The sequence below is a fragment of the Diceros bicornis genome, chromosome 13 (genome assembly GCF_020826845.1).
Source record: "Diceros bicornis minor isolate mBicDic1 chromosome 13, mDicBic1.mat.cur, whole genome shotgun sequence".
NCBI lineage: Eukaryota > Metazoa > Chordata > Mammalia > Perissodactyla > Rhinocerotidae > Diceros > Diceros bicornis.
Genome location: NC_080752.1, coordinates 47,137,195 through 47,146,072, shown reverse-complemented (window position 1 = coordinate 47,146,072; position 8,878 = coordinate 47,137,195).

Sequence of the window (8,878 nt, the reverse complement as noted above, 5' to 3'; positions counted from 1 at the left end):
TGACCCTGCTACCCTCTGTCTCAGTCAGTTCAGTGCAGGAAACAGAAACCACTCCACGTATTTCAAGCAGATCTTGCTTGCCAGCAGCCACAGCTGCAGAAAGTTGCCTTCTGCCTTAACTTCTGTTTTCCCAAATCTCATGTGGGTGCATCTACTTGAAAGAACTTAATTCACACCCAGAACCTTAGCTGCAAGGGAGTCCAGGAAATGTTGTTTTTAGCTTTACAACTCCTCAAACAGAAGGAAATGGAATACAGGTCAAGAGTCAATCCAAGCATCTGTCACTTCATCCCATAGGCTGTCACACTGGACGCTCCATACTGATAGAACAGTGCCAAAGGGCAGGAGATAAATCCAGTGAAAACATAGCAGCCTGACACTTTATTAAAATTCTGGGAGTCACAAGGTCTGACACACATCACGACATTCCATCCAAAACAAAGGACAGTTGCTGCACTTTGGGCTTCTGTCCTCTGAGAAGGAGACCCAATGCTTAGTGGGCCTCTTTGGGTTTTGGAGGAAACATGCGACATTATTGGTGCAGTACTCCTACCCATTTGCCAGTTTCCAGCTTTGAGTAAGACACAGAGCAAGAGAGGGCAAGAGAGCCCTCTCTAACTGGTCCAGGCTTCAGTGCAAGTTTTGGCCCTGATGACTGAACAGATCCATGGCTCAAAGTGCCTTAGGAAAATTAGGATACTACATGGACTCTATTTAAAACACTGGTGGAGGGATCACAGTAGACAGGCCCTAAGGGTTTGGCAGCAAAGTCATGCTTCATTCAAAAATGAATATTTTGGGCCGGCCCCGTGGCTTGGTGGTTAAGCGCACGCGCTCCGATGCTGGTGGCCCGGGTTCGGATCCCGGGTGCGCACCGAGGCACCACTTCTCCGTCCATCCTGAGGCCGAGTCCCACATACAGCAACTAAAAGGATGTGCAGCTATGACATACAACTATCTACTGGGGCTTTGGGGAGAAAAAAATAAATAAAATCTTTAAAAAAAATGAATATTTTTCTTTTGAGAAATATCTCCTGGATTTTTACTGGCCTCTGGTAGACTGCACACCTGAACACAGGGCACCAGGTGACCTTGTAACCTGAGTTGCCCATGGTGAACGGATGCTTTCGCATCCATCCGTATGCCCAGCAGTTCTCAAGGGGAAATGGTCCATATAGAACCTGGCCCAAACAGCCCTGAGGGGGCAATGAGCAGGTTGTTCTCACTCCCTCCCAGTGTGCACATTCTTGCCACACTGTTACAGTGAATTCAACTCAGATGATTGAGAAGGAAAAAATGTGGAATTGCTTAATACATAGCTCTAATATGATGTGCTGGTACTAGCCAGAGATGGACTGTTGTGGCTTGAGCACCTCACGCAAGATGACCCTGAAGGAGAGCAGAGGATGGAAATGGTCCTGGTGGCAGAACTTTGAGCAGGGCATGTGGTTTTCCGCTTTGTCTCAAAGGAGAGATGACCTGAAATCAGAATCAACACTGAATCATAGGCAGTGGCTACAGAGGCTCGGGAACAAAAAGTTTGGGACAGAGGAACAAGGATTGATCTGCTGGAATAGGCCAGACTGTTAGAATGTTCACAGCTATGTGAGTGATTGTGACAAGTCTCCACTGTAAAGGAAAAAATATTAGAGCCTGGTTTTCAGATGGCAGATTCTGAAACAACAAGAAATGGTTTTTATGGAAATGGTTATGTGGCCTCAAAGGATAGCAGAGAAGGAAATCCCTCAGCGGGCAGAACTGTAAGCTGTATATCTCATTGTCCACTTTGCCTAGAAGAAGGGATGGCCTGAGGTCAGGATCTATACCAGTTTAAGGGCAGTGACTAATGATTTGAGCAGCACAGAGTCATAAAGATTGGAAGTTCATGACAAAGAAGTTTGGGAAAGATGAATTTCTTAGAATGGTCCTAGATCGTGAGACAGCAGGTATGCCATATAAATGATGACCATAGGACCTCTTTGTGGGGGAAGCTTTTAATAATCAGCAAATAGGATGTTCTGTGGATGTTAACTAGATGGCCTTTTTCCCCAGCCAGTCCTGCTCTTGTTCAATGGATCCATGGACAAAGAACCATGATGAAATGAGTGGAGACTATGCATGGGCTCAGGAACAGGGACATGTCCCCACCAAGGCCAACCTGGCAGCCACCACTACTGGCATCCAGTTTGCCTGCAGCAGCAACCAGCTCTGAACCCTTGATTTGGTGTCATCCTTGAGGGAACCAGCCAACTACTTGCTGGCAGATTGATTACATAGGACCAAGTCCCTCGTGAAGGAGGCAGGAATTTGTCTCGCTAGAAGAGGCACTTACTCTGGATTTGGATTTGCTTTTCCTGCCTCACATGCCTCTGCCAGAACCTCCATCTGTGGACTCAACTCACAGTCTTGGTATCCCACACAATATTGTTTTCGACACGGAAGTCATTGCACAAGAAAAGAAGTGAGACGTTGAGCTGACACCCACAGGATTCACTGGTCTTACCGAGCACTCCATCAGTCAGCCTTCTAGAATGGTGGAAATGCCTACTAAAGGCCCAAGTAAGGTACCAGCCATTAGACAAGACTGTGTGAGATAGAGAGCCATCTACCGGATGCAGTAACGCTCTGAATCAGTGTTCTGTTTCTCCTTTAGCCAGCCACATAGCTCAGGAACCAAGGGGCTGGGTATAGGAGTGGCTCCTTTCACAATGAAACTTTTGACTCACTCAAAAATTATTTGCTTCTTGACCCCATGACTATAGGAAGGGGAGGTATGTTAAAAGCTTTTACTGCCCAATAGAGGAATGCCTCCACCAAGTGACACAGTTTTTCCACCAAAGTGGAATTTGTTAACCTAAAAATAAAGAGCCAAAATGAGAGACAGTGGAGAGTTTATTTTGGGAACAAAGAATTGCAATTCCGGGAGCACAGATTCAGGTAGAAACCCAAATTGCGGCCCAATTACAGGAGAAGGGCTTAGGGTTTTTACGGGAAAAAGGGAGGATGAGGTGACCTGTATTAAAGAAGAGTTTACTGGTGCTAGATAAGGTAAGGCTAGGTTTGTACTTCATAGATTGTCGGTCATCAGGCAAAAGGCTAGACTTGTACTTCATTGACCAGTTAGTGATCGGTCACCAGCAAAGTCCAGTCTCATCAGTCCTTACAAACAGGATATTCTTTTTTTTTTTTGGCTGAGGAAGAGTCACCCTGAACTAACATTTGCTGCCTATCTTCCTCTTTTTGTATGTGAGCCACCACCACAGCATGGCCACTGACAGACAAGTGGTGTAGGTCCGCACCTGGGAACTGAACCTGGGCCACTGAAGCGGAATGTGCTTAACCACTAGGCCACTGGGGCTGGCCCAGGATATTATTGTCCTTACTGACTTCTTTGGAATGTTAGTGGTTTGGTCCAGTTTGGAAGATAAAGAAAATAAGACGTGCAAGACAATTCCTCTGAAATGGCTGCTCCAGCTCTATTTTAATATGGCGTCACCCATGTCATCTATCACTAAGTTAAAACGGCCACTCACGGGCCGGCCCTGTGGCTTAGCGGTTAAGTGCATGCGCTCTGCTACTGGCGGCCCAGGTTCGGATCCTGGGCGTGCACCGAGGCACTGCTTGTCTGGCCATGCTGAGGCGGTGTCCCACATACAGCAACCAGAAGGATGTGCAACTATGACATACAACTATCTACTGGGGCTTTGGGGGAAAAAAAGGAGGAGGATTGGCAATAGATGTTAGCTCAGAGCCGGTCTTCCTCAGCAAAAAGAGGAGGATTATCATGGATGTTAGCTCAGGGCTGATCTTTCTCACACACACACACAAAAAAACAACTTAATAAAGGAATCAAGTTTAAAAAAAAAACGGCCACTCAACCATTTTGAACACCTCATGCCACTGAACAGACAAGCAAAGAAGAAATCAAGGTGTTTTGGGGGGGTTAAAACCTCTGGCTATCAAGGGGAAATAAGTTATTACCACACTGTGGGGGCAGGAAGGCTCAGTAACACTCAGTTGTATTCCCTAAGGATCCTATTCCTACCACAAATCCTGTGATCCAAGTTACTGCAAGACCACTGCAATTCCATACAAGAGGATCTCCCAGAGCACAGATCTCTCAGGATTGAAGGGTTGGGTCTCTTCTGTGGGCAAAGATTTAACCATCTGTTGCTGACTGAAGGCAGAAGGAACCTGGAATAGATAGTAAGGAAGGAAAGTCATAAATACAAGATCAGCCTTAGAATGGGTTACAGAGGTGAGGATTGTAGCCTCTACTTGAACTTCCTTCCTTGACGTATATATTTACATATTTGAAATACCTTTCCTTCTCTTCCTTCTCCCTTTCCCCTACTATTGTCTCTAGGTGGTTGCATACAGAGGTTAACTTCACCATTTCGTCATAGATTGCAGATTTTTGAGAAGGGATTGCGAGAAATCTAGAGGAGGAATATGGGGTGCCTCCCTTGGGGAGGAAGGGTGTTTGTAATTATAGAGGCAACAGCTGCTCTCTGCTAAGTGGGAAGCAAGTCTAAGTTTGGGACACAGGGTGTGTGTGCTTGGCAGCAAATGGGATACATAGGACACTTCATGTTTGGGCCATCCACATTATAGAGGAGAGAGACTTTCCCTCCACCTTCCTAGGCTCGATAGCTGGGTCTATGAAATAAACTGACAACAGGCAGATTAACAGGAGAAAATGTATACAAATTTATTCATTTTTAATATACATGCATGGGGACATCACAGGGAAAAAAAAGGAAATACCAAAAAAAGTGGTGGGATTTGAAAGCTTATTGACCATCTCGATAGGGGAAGAGGAGGGGAGGTGTGGGCCACTTAGGGGAGAGAGTAAATGATTTTTAGGAAAGATGAATGGGCTCTTAGATGAATAGATGTGAGGTGTGACAAAGTTTGTCTGAGTGTGGTGTCGACTTCTAGTCTCCTCTCCTGTGATAAAAGTCAATCTTCCCTGGTTGATGAAATGCCAGGGGAGAGAATTCATGACAATTGAAGTCCTTTTGGAGGATCTGTTATTAAGCAGATAAGGGGAATTCAGAGAAAGCAGCTCCCTGGATTTGCTGTTTTTCAAATGCCTTCAGCTCAAAATAATCAATATACCAAAGCAGGATTATTTTGGGCTGGCATTTCCTGAACTCCTAAAGCATCCAACGCCAGTCTCCCTTTTGGGAAAAACCCTCACTGTCTGTTGTCACAGTAAGAAGGAAATGCCAGTCCTCACCTCCCACTGCTTGTCCTTCTACAGAAGCAGAGGGGGCTAGATCTTTCCTCTACCCACTCCCAGATACAGCCAAGGAGCAGGCTTATGATGCACGAGCCCCAAGAACAGTGCTGGAGGTGGCTAGAAAGACATTATTGTTATTATCACTTTACCAATGCAGAGAAAGCCACAGAAAGGTAATGTGGCTTGCTTCCCTGAGCCAGCCCACAACACCCCCTTCCAGGACCCTTGGTAAGAGCCACCCTAGGAGACGAAGATATCAGCTCTTCTGTGGCAATATTCTTTGCTCTTTGGACCACAATAAGCTACCTCCTGGGTGGTTGTAAGAGTTACATGAGACAACAGTGCCCAGCACACAAACGATGCCCCCCATTTGTAAATTATAAAGTGATGCATAAACATACGGAGGCTGGAAGGAACAGGGTTTGGCTCAAGATCATGCAACACAGCACGTTAGGAGCATAACCAGGACAGGGGTGTACTGGTAAAAGTTTAACAACTGGTTTGGGTAGCGGGGACATGACTTGTAGTATTTGTAGATTTTGGTGATGTAAACACTCCCACCTTCATCGATTTTAAACTACCAATGTGATACCACTGAATGGAGAGTTGGGAAGAGATGCACAGTAAGCAACACACCATTATATAGTATTTCCGCCATATAGATACGATAAATGTAAGTTACTACAAAAGCATAGATGGTAGTGAAATGTATAAAAAGAATTACATGTGATGAGTTTGGGATATTTAGCACCTTTGTTTTTATATAATTTATTTAAGTGTAAGTTTATATCATTTAATTTTTTTATAATGGCTGTCTTCAACAGCCAGGTCATAAAATCCATGAAATTTTAACAGTCAGCTCTAGAAGGGTGAACTAGAACCATTTTGCTGGCTTTTAGGCATGCCCTGTGCTGTCTCTACCGGCAATGTAGGCATTTTCATTTTGCACTGTGTTCCACACGTTGTGGAACTGGTCCTGCTGCCAACTCTATGCTGGAATCTCCACAGCAGAACTAGGGCAGGCTTTGGAAACTTCACCTCCCTGGAGCTCCCGGGCCTGGCTGCCTTCCAGGGAGGAAGCCCAGCCTCTCCAGAGGAGCCAGAAGGGCATCCTAGGACCACTCCTGTCAGCCCTGCCTGGAGACTGGGAGCCAGCTTCACCTGAATGAGTCCACAGCACCACCTGGTGGCACCTGGGTGTCAGGGCTCCCTGGGAGCAAAAGCCGGGAGGATCCCGGGGCAAGAATCATCAGCCAAGAGGGGTCCAGTAGCGCAGGAGGTGGGATGTGGATCATAGGAGGGTCTGAGGGTCGAGGATGGGGTGAATTTATGCATTCATACTTCGCCTAAGAGCTAGAAGAGACCTTAGAGAGAGATCCCAAGGATGGTAAAAAAACAGTTCTAAAGAGAAGTGAACAATGCCCATAACCCGGGATTAAAATCTACCTCTGCTGACTCCCAGTCCAGTGCTCTTTCAACATACTGTCTAATTCAACAGATGTTTATTAACCCTCTACCAGTGCCTAGCATTGTGTTAGGCTCTGAGGACAGGGGTAAGGGGACTAAGACAATAATAACTACCACATTAAAGACTTTATGCCATATGATGTGTTAAGTAAACACCTACTTATTTTACTTAATCCTCACAACAACCAGGAGTAGTATCCCCATTTTAATGATAAGACACTAAAGCCAGGGGAAGTTAATTTGTCCAAGGCCACATTGCTGAGAAATGGCTGAGCTGGATTTGAATCCAGGTCTGCTTGATGTCAGTGGTCATGCTACTGCGAAGGGAGTCAAGGGTCAAGGTGTGGGGATGGACAGATGGGGAAGGTCAAAGAGATCCAAGCAGACGGTCCCCCTTAGTCCACACACACTGAGGACTTCATGAGCAGGCATGGGGATGCTAGAATGAGATAAGGCGAATGCAGTCCTTGCCTGTCTGCAGTTTATCGTCCGAGTGGGGAGGCAGGACATGAGGCTGGACAAAGTTAAGACATATGAGATGCTCAGAAACTTGATTTTATTAGACAGCCTTGTTCAAATCAAAGTTCTGCCATTTCCTAGCTGTGTGACCGTGGGAAAGTCACTCCATCTCTCTGAATCTCAGCTTCTTCAATTATAAAATGGAGATTAAAAATAGTTCCTACCTCATAGGGCTACCGGGAAGATCACACAAGGTATACTGTGTAAAATGCTCACCTATTTAATGAATGGCACCATTAGACCTATTCACAGTAGTGCATGGCCATTTGGTCACATCATCTTTACAGCATAAGTCATTTCCTTATTCAAAAACCTTTGGTGACTCTCCTCTGTCCGCGGATTAGATTTGAATTTCTAGCCCTGCATCCAAGACTTTCAGGAATCTAGATGTTAATGACCCTTACAGTCTCATCTCCACCTTCTCTTTTCTCTTTTCATTTTAGCCACTCCAGATTGCTCCAAATTAGTCCGGTGTTTGTCTTTGCTCTCCTTACACTTATTCTTTCATTTGCTCAACAAATATTGAGTGTCTATTATGTTCCAGGCACTGTTCCAGGTGCTAGTGGTAGACAGGTAAACAAGACAAACAAAAATCCCTACTTCACAGAGGTCACATTTCTAGTCAGAGGGAGGCAGATATTAAAAAAAAAAAAAAAGTAAAATGTATAGCATGTCAGATGGTGATAAATGGTGAGGAGAAAAATATTAAGCAGGGGAGAGGAATGGAAATGCTGGGGTTGCAAGTTGCAATTTTAAACAACATGGTCAGGGTGGATAAGAAGATGACATTTTTGTAAAGATTTGAAGAAGGTGAAGGTTTGAAGCACATGGATATCCGGGGCAAGAACATTCTAAGCGAGGGAACAGCAAGTTGAAAGGCCATGAGTCAGGAGAGTGCTGGGAATTTTGAGGAAACATCAAAGTGGCCAACATGGCTAGAGCAGAGGGACTAAGGAGGCCCGTAGTTCAGGTTCGGATCAACTATGTAGGGCCTTAAAGGGGATTGTGAGGACTTAATTGGTTTTTCCTCTGAGTGAAATAAGAAGACACTGGAGAATTTTGAGCAGAGGAGGGTCATGATCTTACATATTTTTTTTTATTTTGGTAATACATACATAACATAAAATTTACTATTTAAACTATTTTTAAGTATACATTACAATGGCATTAAGTACATTCACATTGTTGTACAACCATCACCATCATCCATCTCCAGAACTTTTTCATCTTCCCAAAGTCAAACTCTGTACCCATTAAATGATAACTCCCTATTCCGTCCTCTCCATAGCCCCTGGTAACCACCATTCTACTCTGTCTCTATGAATTTGACTACTCCGGTTAACTCATATAAGTGGAATCATTAAATACTTGTCCTTTTGTGACTGGCTTATTTCACTTAGTGTAATGTCTTTAAGGTTCATCCATGTTATAGCATGTATTAGAATTTCCTCCTTTTTTAAGGCTGAATAATATTCCATTGTATGTATATACATTTTGTTTACCCATTCATCTGTCAATGGACACTTGGGTTGCTTCCACCTTGAATAATGGAGCTATGAATATGGATGTACAAATATCTGTTCAGGTTCCTGCTTTCAATTCTTTTGGGTATATACCTAGAGGTGGAATTGCTGGATCATATGGTAA